This window comes from Erythrolamprus reginae, chromosome 10 (genome assembly GCF_031021105.1).
Source record: "Erythrolamprus reginae isolate rEryReg1 chromosome 10, rEryReg1.hap1, whole genome shotgun sequence".
NCBI lineage: Eukaryota > Metazoa > Chordata > Lepidosauria > Squamata > Dipsadidae > Erythrolamprus > Erythrolamprus reginae.
This window is the reverse complement of record NC_091959.1, coordinates 42,705,156-42,712,880: the sequence shown is the minus strand read 5'-3', so window position 1 is coordinate 42,712,880 and position 7,725 is coordinate 42,705,156. Positions and strand designations below refer to the sequence as shown.

The window sequence follows — 7,725 nt, the reverse complement described above, 5'->3', positions numbered from 1 at the left end:
GGATTATCTGTGATAATTTGATTATTCCGTTAAATAACAACACCTCAAAATGCTTTTGGGGAATAATTTTTTCTAGTAGAACCAATGAGAACAGATCCCATTTGCATGAAAGGGGAAAGCAGGGGCATTTAAGGAAAGGAAAGGAGGAGATCTGAAAAAAATTATAATTTTCCTCCCTAGAAGGAGATTCCTTGCCAAAATTGACCATGGGTTGTGTTTTGATATTCTTAGCACTTCTCCCTTACTTCGCAGGTAAAATTTTCCTGGGCCAAGAGAGGATTATTTAGTGTGATTTTCATAGGGACAGAGTCCCTTGGAAATGAGCAAATCAAAGGAAGATGCATCAATTTACCTGTCTTTCTTTCCTTCTCTCCCCTCACTCTTTCTCTCCTGCTCCATTTCCTGAAAGGCATCAATGGTCAGTTTGTGGCGACTCAGTCTCCCTCCAGCTCCGTGTCTCTAGGTGGAACCGTTACCCTCTCCTGCACCACAACTCAAAGTCCCCACTGGATTGGCTGGTATCAACAGAAACCAGGAGGATCCCCTCATTTTGTCCACTGTGATACCTGCAGTAGCAGGGGAGAAGGGATCCCAAATCGGTTCACTGCCACCAGATCTGGGAATACAGGATCTTTGGCCATCACCAATGCAGAGGCTGAAGACGAGGGTGATTATTACTGCGGTAGGTGGAACAGTGAAGTTACCCAGTTGCACGGTGGTGAATTCTTATGGGGAAGTGTGACAAAAACCTCCTCTCTGCCTCTTCAGCCTGAAACAAGAAGCAACAAACCTTGATCTGCGACTGGAGACACCAGAGAAAGAGTTGCACATTCATCTCCATCTGCAAAGGAGTCTCTCAGTGCCCGGCAAAGATGAAGACCATTCAGGAAAGAAGATGAGAATGAGAAGAAGTCATCGAAAAAATCTATAGATGTGCAGAGATGGATGAAATGATATTTATTTATTTATTGTTAGAGTTGGAAGGGACCATGTGGGTCATCAAGTCCAACCCCCTGCCTAAGCAGGAACCCTATAGCATCCCAGCCAAATGGCAGTCCAATTTCCTCTTTAAAATATCCAGAGTATTGGAGTTCACAACGTCCGCTGGTAGGTTGTTCCACTGGTTGATTGTTCTGACCATCAGGAAGTTCTTCCTTATTTCCAGGTTGAATCTCTCCTTGGTCAGCTTCCAGCCGTTGTTCCTCGTCCAGCCCTCCGGTGCCCTTGAGAATAAAGTGATCCCCTCCTCTCTGTGGCAATCCCTCATATAACTGTAGACTGCTATCATGTCCGCTCTGGCCCTCCTTTTCTCTAGGCTATCCTTGCCCAGTTCCCGCAGTCTCTCTTCACAAGTCTTGGTTTCTAGATCCCTGATCATTTTGGTATGAAAGACAACGAAACCAAAAAAGTATGGGCAAAATGGTGCAGTTATGAATCAGGAGAGGTCAACAGTTGATAGTCTAAGGGTAAAGTTTTGGGGGTTAGGTGATGATACCACAGAATCTGGTAGTGAATTCCATGCATCAACTACTCGGTTACTAAAGTCGTATTTCCTGCAGTCGGGTTTAGAGCGGTTTACTTTAAGTTTGTATCTGTTGTGGTATTGTGGTTGAAGTTGAAGTAGTCGTTGACAGGAAGGATAATTTTAGCAGATAATTTTATGGGCTATGCTTAGGTCGTGTTTAAGGCGACGTAGTTCTAAGCTATCTAAACCTAAGATTGTAAGTCTAGTTGCATAGGGTATTCTCTTGCGAGTGGAGGAGTGGAGGGCTCTTCTCACAAATGGTCTTCAAAATACAACAAATATTGCATTTCTTACCCTAGGTGGTCGTAGCATGGATGTTGTCATATCAGTGGCCAGTAGGGGTTGCTGCTGCCTTTTCATGTTTCTCCAAGAAATGATACTGTATAAGCCAAAGATTGGCCAGATGTGGCTACTGTATTGTCTAGACTCTTCTTCTAGAATAAGGGAAGGTAGAAGGCACTGATCCTTCACCAAGATGTAAAATAAGGAAGGATAAAAAGAAACGGTACAACAACTCAGTTTCCAGTGGAGTAAAGAAAAATTAAAACCTAATATTAGAATTAGTTTTGAGCTGTACTAGACCTTACATCCTATGGGAGAATGACACTCTTCTTTTCAAGAACTGGTGGCTTTGGAGAGAGATATCTCCTCTTGGCACCATCCATGATGAGAACTCATTACCGGACTCCGTAGTATCATCCCCTAACCCCAACATTTTACCCTTAGACTGTCCACAGTTGACCTCTCCAGATTCCTAAGAGGTCAGTAAGGGGCGTGCATAAATGCACTAGAGTGCCTTCCGACCCCTGTCCTATTGTCTCTCCTATATCCCATATATTGTCTCTTCTATCCCTTTATCTTTCTTCTATTCTTTCATTGATTTATTTCATCCTATACTCTTCTATTATTTTTCTAATTCTATTTCCTCGAAGGTGTCCTCTATTACCTTCATTGTGTATTATTGTGTATTGGACAAAATGAATAAATAAAAATAAATAAATATCCTATTCTATTCTATTGTATTCTATTCCACTCTACTCTACTCTACTCTACTCTACTCTACTCTACTCTACTCCTATTCTATTCTACTCCTATATCCCATATATCTTCTCTTCAATCCCTATATCTTTCTTCTATTCTCTCATTGATTATTTTATCTTATACTCTCTCTTCTATTCTTTCTCTAATTCTATTTCCTCGAAGGTGTCCTCTCTTACCTTCATTGTGTATTATTGTGTATTGGACAAAATAAAAAAATAAAAAAAAATAAAAAAAATATTCTATTCTACTCTACTCTACTCTAATTCTATTCTACTCTACTCCTATATCCCATATATCTTCTCTTCTATCCCTATATCTTTCTTCTATTCTCCCATTGATTATTTTATCCTATATTCTCTCTTCTATTCTTTCTCTAATTCTATTTCCTCGAAGGTGTCCTCTATTACCTTCATTGTGTATTATTGTGTATTGGACAAAATAAATAAATAAATAAAATAAATAAATACTCAATGAGTATGATCTACATTCCCTTAATCCAATTATTGCTTTTTCCAATATAGCTTTTTATAATTTATTTCTTTATTTCTTTATTAGATTTGTATGCCGTCCCTCTCCGAAGACTCGGGGCAGCTAACAACAATAAAAAAGACAATGTAAACAAATCTAATATTAAAAATAATCTAAAAAACCCCAATTTAAAGAACCAATCATACATACAAACATACCATGTATAAATTCTATAAGCCAAGGGGGGAAGGGAATATTTCATTTCCCCCATGCCTGATGACAGAGGTGGGTTTTAAGGAGCTTACGAAAGGCAAGGAGGGTGGGGGCAACTCTAATATCTGTGGGGAGTTGGTTCCAAAGGGTCGGGGCCGCCAGAGAGAAGGCTCTTCTCCTGGGTCCCGCCAGACGACACTGTTTAGTCGGCGGGACCCGGAGAAGGCCAACTCTGTGGGACCTAACTGGTCGCTGGGATTCGTGCGGCAGAAGGTGGTCCCGGAGATATTCTGGTCCGATGCCATGAAGGGCTTTATAGGTCATAATCAACACTTTGAATTGTGACCGGAAACCGATCGGCAACCAATGCAGACTGCGGAGTGTTGGTGTGACATGGGCATATTTAGGGAAGCCCATGATAGCTCTCACTGCTGCATTCTGCACGATCTGAATTTTCTGAACACTCTTCAAAGGTAGCCCCATGTAGAGAGCATTACAGTAGTCGAGCCTCGAGGTGATGAGGGCATGAGTGACTGTGAGTAGTGACTCCCGGTCCAAATAGGGCCGCAACTGGTGCACCAGGTGAACCTGGGCAAACGCCCCCCTCGCCACAGCCGAAAGATGTTTCTCTAATGTGAGCTGTGGATCGACGAGGACTCCCAAGTTGCGGACCCTCTCTGAGGGGGTCAGTGATTCCCTCCCCCCAGGATAATGGACGGACAGATGGAATTGTCCTTGGGAGGCAGAACCCACAGCCACTCCATCTTATCATGGTTGAGTTTGAGTCTGTTGACACCCATCCAGACCCCAACAGCCTCCAGGCACCGGCACATCACTTCCACTTCCACTATTGGAGTTTTAGACAAGACCTATCTGAGCAACTGCTCCCTCTTTAAGCAGTCTTGCATAGGGCTGGGTTGCTACTTGAACAACCAGACATTTGCATGATGATGACTCCTCTTATCCCTTGGGGATTTAAAGAGAGGTGGCGAGGAGGCGAATGGAAAATGCGTTTGCTTTAGAGAAGGGATTGGCCCATTGAGTCCTCCGACCATGTCCCAGGCGCTTCTTCTCTTCACATCTCTTTTTCTGATCTCTGCTGGTAAGAGAAACCCCCTCGGACAGAGGCACAGTCCTTTCCAGAACTAAACTGAGAAGAGCTCTCTTGCTTAAGGTGACCAGAGCTCCCGCTTTTGGCTGGACAGTCCCGATTTTTAATAACTTATTTTTATTTATTTTGTTTATTTAATTTTTGTCCAATATACAATAATACACAATGAAGATAGTAGAGGACACCTTCAAGGAAATAAAATTAGAGAAGGAATAGAAGAGGGAGCATTTATTTTATTTTTATTTTATTTATTTTATTAATCAGATTTGTATGCCGCCCCTCTCCGCGGTCTCGGGGCGGCTCACAGCAATAATAATACAGTGTAAACAAATCTAATATTTAAGTTAATTTAAAACCCCAATTTAGAAACCAATCATACATACTAGCATGCCATGCATAAATTTTATAAGCCTAGGGGAAGGGAAAAGTATCAATTCCCCCATGCCTGATGACAGAGGTGGGTTTTAAGGAGCTTACGAAAGGCTAGGAGGGTGGGGGCAACTCTGATATCTGGGGGGAGTTGGTTCCAAAGGGTCGGGGCCGCCACAGAGAAGGCTCTTCCCCTGGGTCCCACCAAACGACATTGTTTAGTTGAAGGGACCCAGAGAAGGCCAACTCTGTGGGACCTAACTGGTCGCTGCGATTCATGCGGCAGAAGGCGGTCCCAGAGATATTCTGGTCCATTGCCATGAAGGCCTTTATAGGTCATAACCAACACTTGGTTAAAATAAGGATAAAATAAATCAACGAGAGAATAGAAGAAAGATAAAGGGATAAAAGAGAAGATATATGGGATATATATAATAGGACAGGGGTCGGAAGGCACTCTAGTGCACTTATGCACATCCCTTACTGACCTCTTAGGAATTTAAACAACCAATGTCTTGCATCCTTTTAGGCCCCAGCCTTCAAGAACTGCAGAACCTGAAGGATCCAGAATTGGTGGCCCCTGGAGGGACAGTCACCATATCTTGCCGATATGATGGTGGATCTCTTGGGGATGCCCATCAACTTTCGTGGACCCAACAGATACCTGGGCAACAACCCCAAGGATTGATCTATCACACCAGTTCCAGGCTACCGGGAGTCCCATCCCGTTTCTCTGGGTCCCGATCAAGAAACGTGATGTCCTTGACTATCACTGGGGCTCTGCTTGAAGATGAAGCCACCTACTATTGTTCCATCTGGGTGATTAGTGAGTTCCAAAGTGATTAATTCTGGTGGGGAAGTGAGACCAAAACCCCTCCACTTTGTTTCATTTCCCTTTTCGTTGTCCTGTGTCTACCACTGAAATTAAACAATAAGGGACAGATGTGCAGTTATGGCTGACATACAATAAGAGGAGAAGACCATCCTACACTTCTGGAAGATTATCTTCCTTTAGAAAGTCCACTTGCCTGTTCCTCGCTTATAGAATAACAGAGTTGGAAGGGACCTTGGAGGTCTTCTAGTCCAACCTCTTGCTTAGGTAGGAAACCCTATAACAATGATGGCAAACCTTTTTTCCCTCAAGTGCCGAAAGAGCCATCCACCCACCCACCCACCCACCCACCATTGAAGAATTTCATTCTAGCATTAATTTGTTTTTCTCAGTTTCGAAAATAGCATCTGATACATCAATGAAAGTACCAACGGGGAAGAGGAAACAATAATAGTTTTCATTTCCTCTCTTTTTCTAAAGCAGTGTTTCCCAACCTTGGCAACTTGAAGATATCTGGACTTCAACTCCCAGAATTCCCCAGCCAGCTCCGTGTCCCTGGGTGGAACCGTTTCACTCTCCTGTTCAACAACCCACAATTTCTATAAAATCAGCTGGTATCAACAAAAACCAGGAAGTCGTCCTCATTTTGTCCACTGTGATGGCTGCAGTAGCCGGGGAGAAGGGATTCCAGATCGGTTCACTGCCACCAGATCTGGGAGTACAGGATATTTGGCCATCAGCAATGCGCAGGCTGAAGACGAGGCAGATTATTACTGTACTAACTGGAACAGTGCAGGCAACGCGTTGCACAGTGGTACATTCTTATGGGGAAGTGTGACAAAAACCTCCTCGCTGGCTCTTCAGCCTGAAACCACATGCAACATACCTTGACCTGTGACTCAGGATGTTTCAACAGAACATATATGAAAGAACCTCATACAGTTTCATTTCCATTTGCTACATGTTCTCTTTGACAATCAAGAAGGGTGATGGGTGTAGGGGAAACGAATTGATCAAGCATACATAACATTACAGTAAAAGTATAAACATGATTGTGATCCATCCATTAATATATCCACTCTTCCTTTCTTTTTTATAAAATAATGTTTATTGGTTATATACAAATATATACAAAGAAACAATACAAAACAGTGTTGACAAGACAAGGTGTTCATATCATAAGCATCTGATCATTGTTTCCAATAGGGTCGAACGAACCACATTTAACAATAACATTGAACATAAGACAACCCCTTCCCCCCCCCCCGCTGCCAGTCTGCAGCTATATTTATTTTTTATTTTCCCTGCTATTCAGTCAGCGGAATCGTATTTCTTAAAGTTTGCTTAATCGTTGGTCTAAAGCTTCCTTTTCTAAATAATGTGTTTAGTATTATGATTGTTATAGTTCTAATTTATTTCTATCCTAAAAAAAAAAAAAAAAAAAAGGGTGTCAGCGAGCAAGCAAATAAGTGTCATATTTTGTTCTTCTCCTTCTCTCCCCCGTTCTTGATCTTTTTATAATTTGTTTTATTGTATTTTGTTTCCCTTCCCTTCTTTAGCTCTCTCCCTTTCATTGATCCAGTTATAGAACCTGTCCCATGTGGTTATATTTTTTGTTTCCTTGTTGTCTTTCAGTTTTTGTGTTAAGGAGTCATACTCGGCGCAATCGAATATTTTTTTAAATCATTTCTCTGTCTGATGGTACCTCTTCCCTTTTCCAGTTTTGAGCTATTGATATTCTGCTTGCTGTTATAATGTGTTGGATTATATAGTAATCTGTTTTCTTTATTTTTGTGTCTATTATTCCTAATAAAAAGGTCTCTGGTTTGAATGAGAGATTAATGTCCGTAATTTCGAATATCCAGGACCTTATTTTGCTCCATAATTTTTTTATTTTTGGACAGCTCCACCAGATATGGAAGAAGGTTCCAGAGGGATTTGAACATCTCCAACAGTTTGGTCTGGTTTTGGGAAAAAATCTGTGCTAGTCTTGATGGCGACATGTGCCACCTATAAAACATTTTTATGATGTTTTCTTTGTATGATACTGATTTAGTGATTTTGTAGTTCTTATTCCAGATTGTCTCCCATTGGTCTATATGAATATTGTAGCCAAAGTTCTTTGCCCAGCTGGTCATTGGGTCTTTTGATATTTCAGTTTCCATT

At 41.7% G+C, this 7,725-nt stretch overlaps 1 long non-coding RNA gene across 1 annotated transcript in view; it reads left to right on the top strand.

The window, feature by feature from the left end:
* The first annotated feature begins 231 nt into the window (after positions 1-231).
* Positions 232-7,725, top strand: part of LOC139173222 (uncharacterized) — a 29,743-nt gene continuing 22,249 nt past the window's right edge. Inside the window, exons 1-2 of the long non-coding RNA XR_011559997.1 lie at positions 232-252; positions 410-463. This is a non-coding gene — a long non-coding RNA (uncharacterized lncRNA). The remainder of the gene's footprint in view (positions 253-409; positions 464-7,725) is intronic.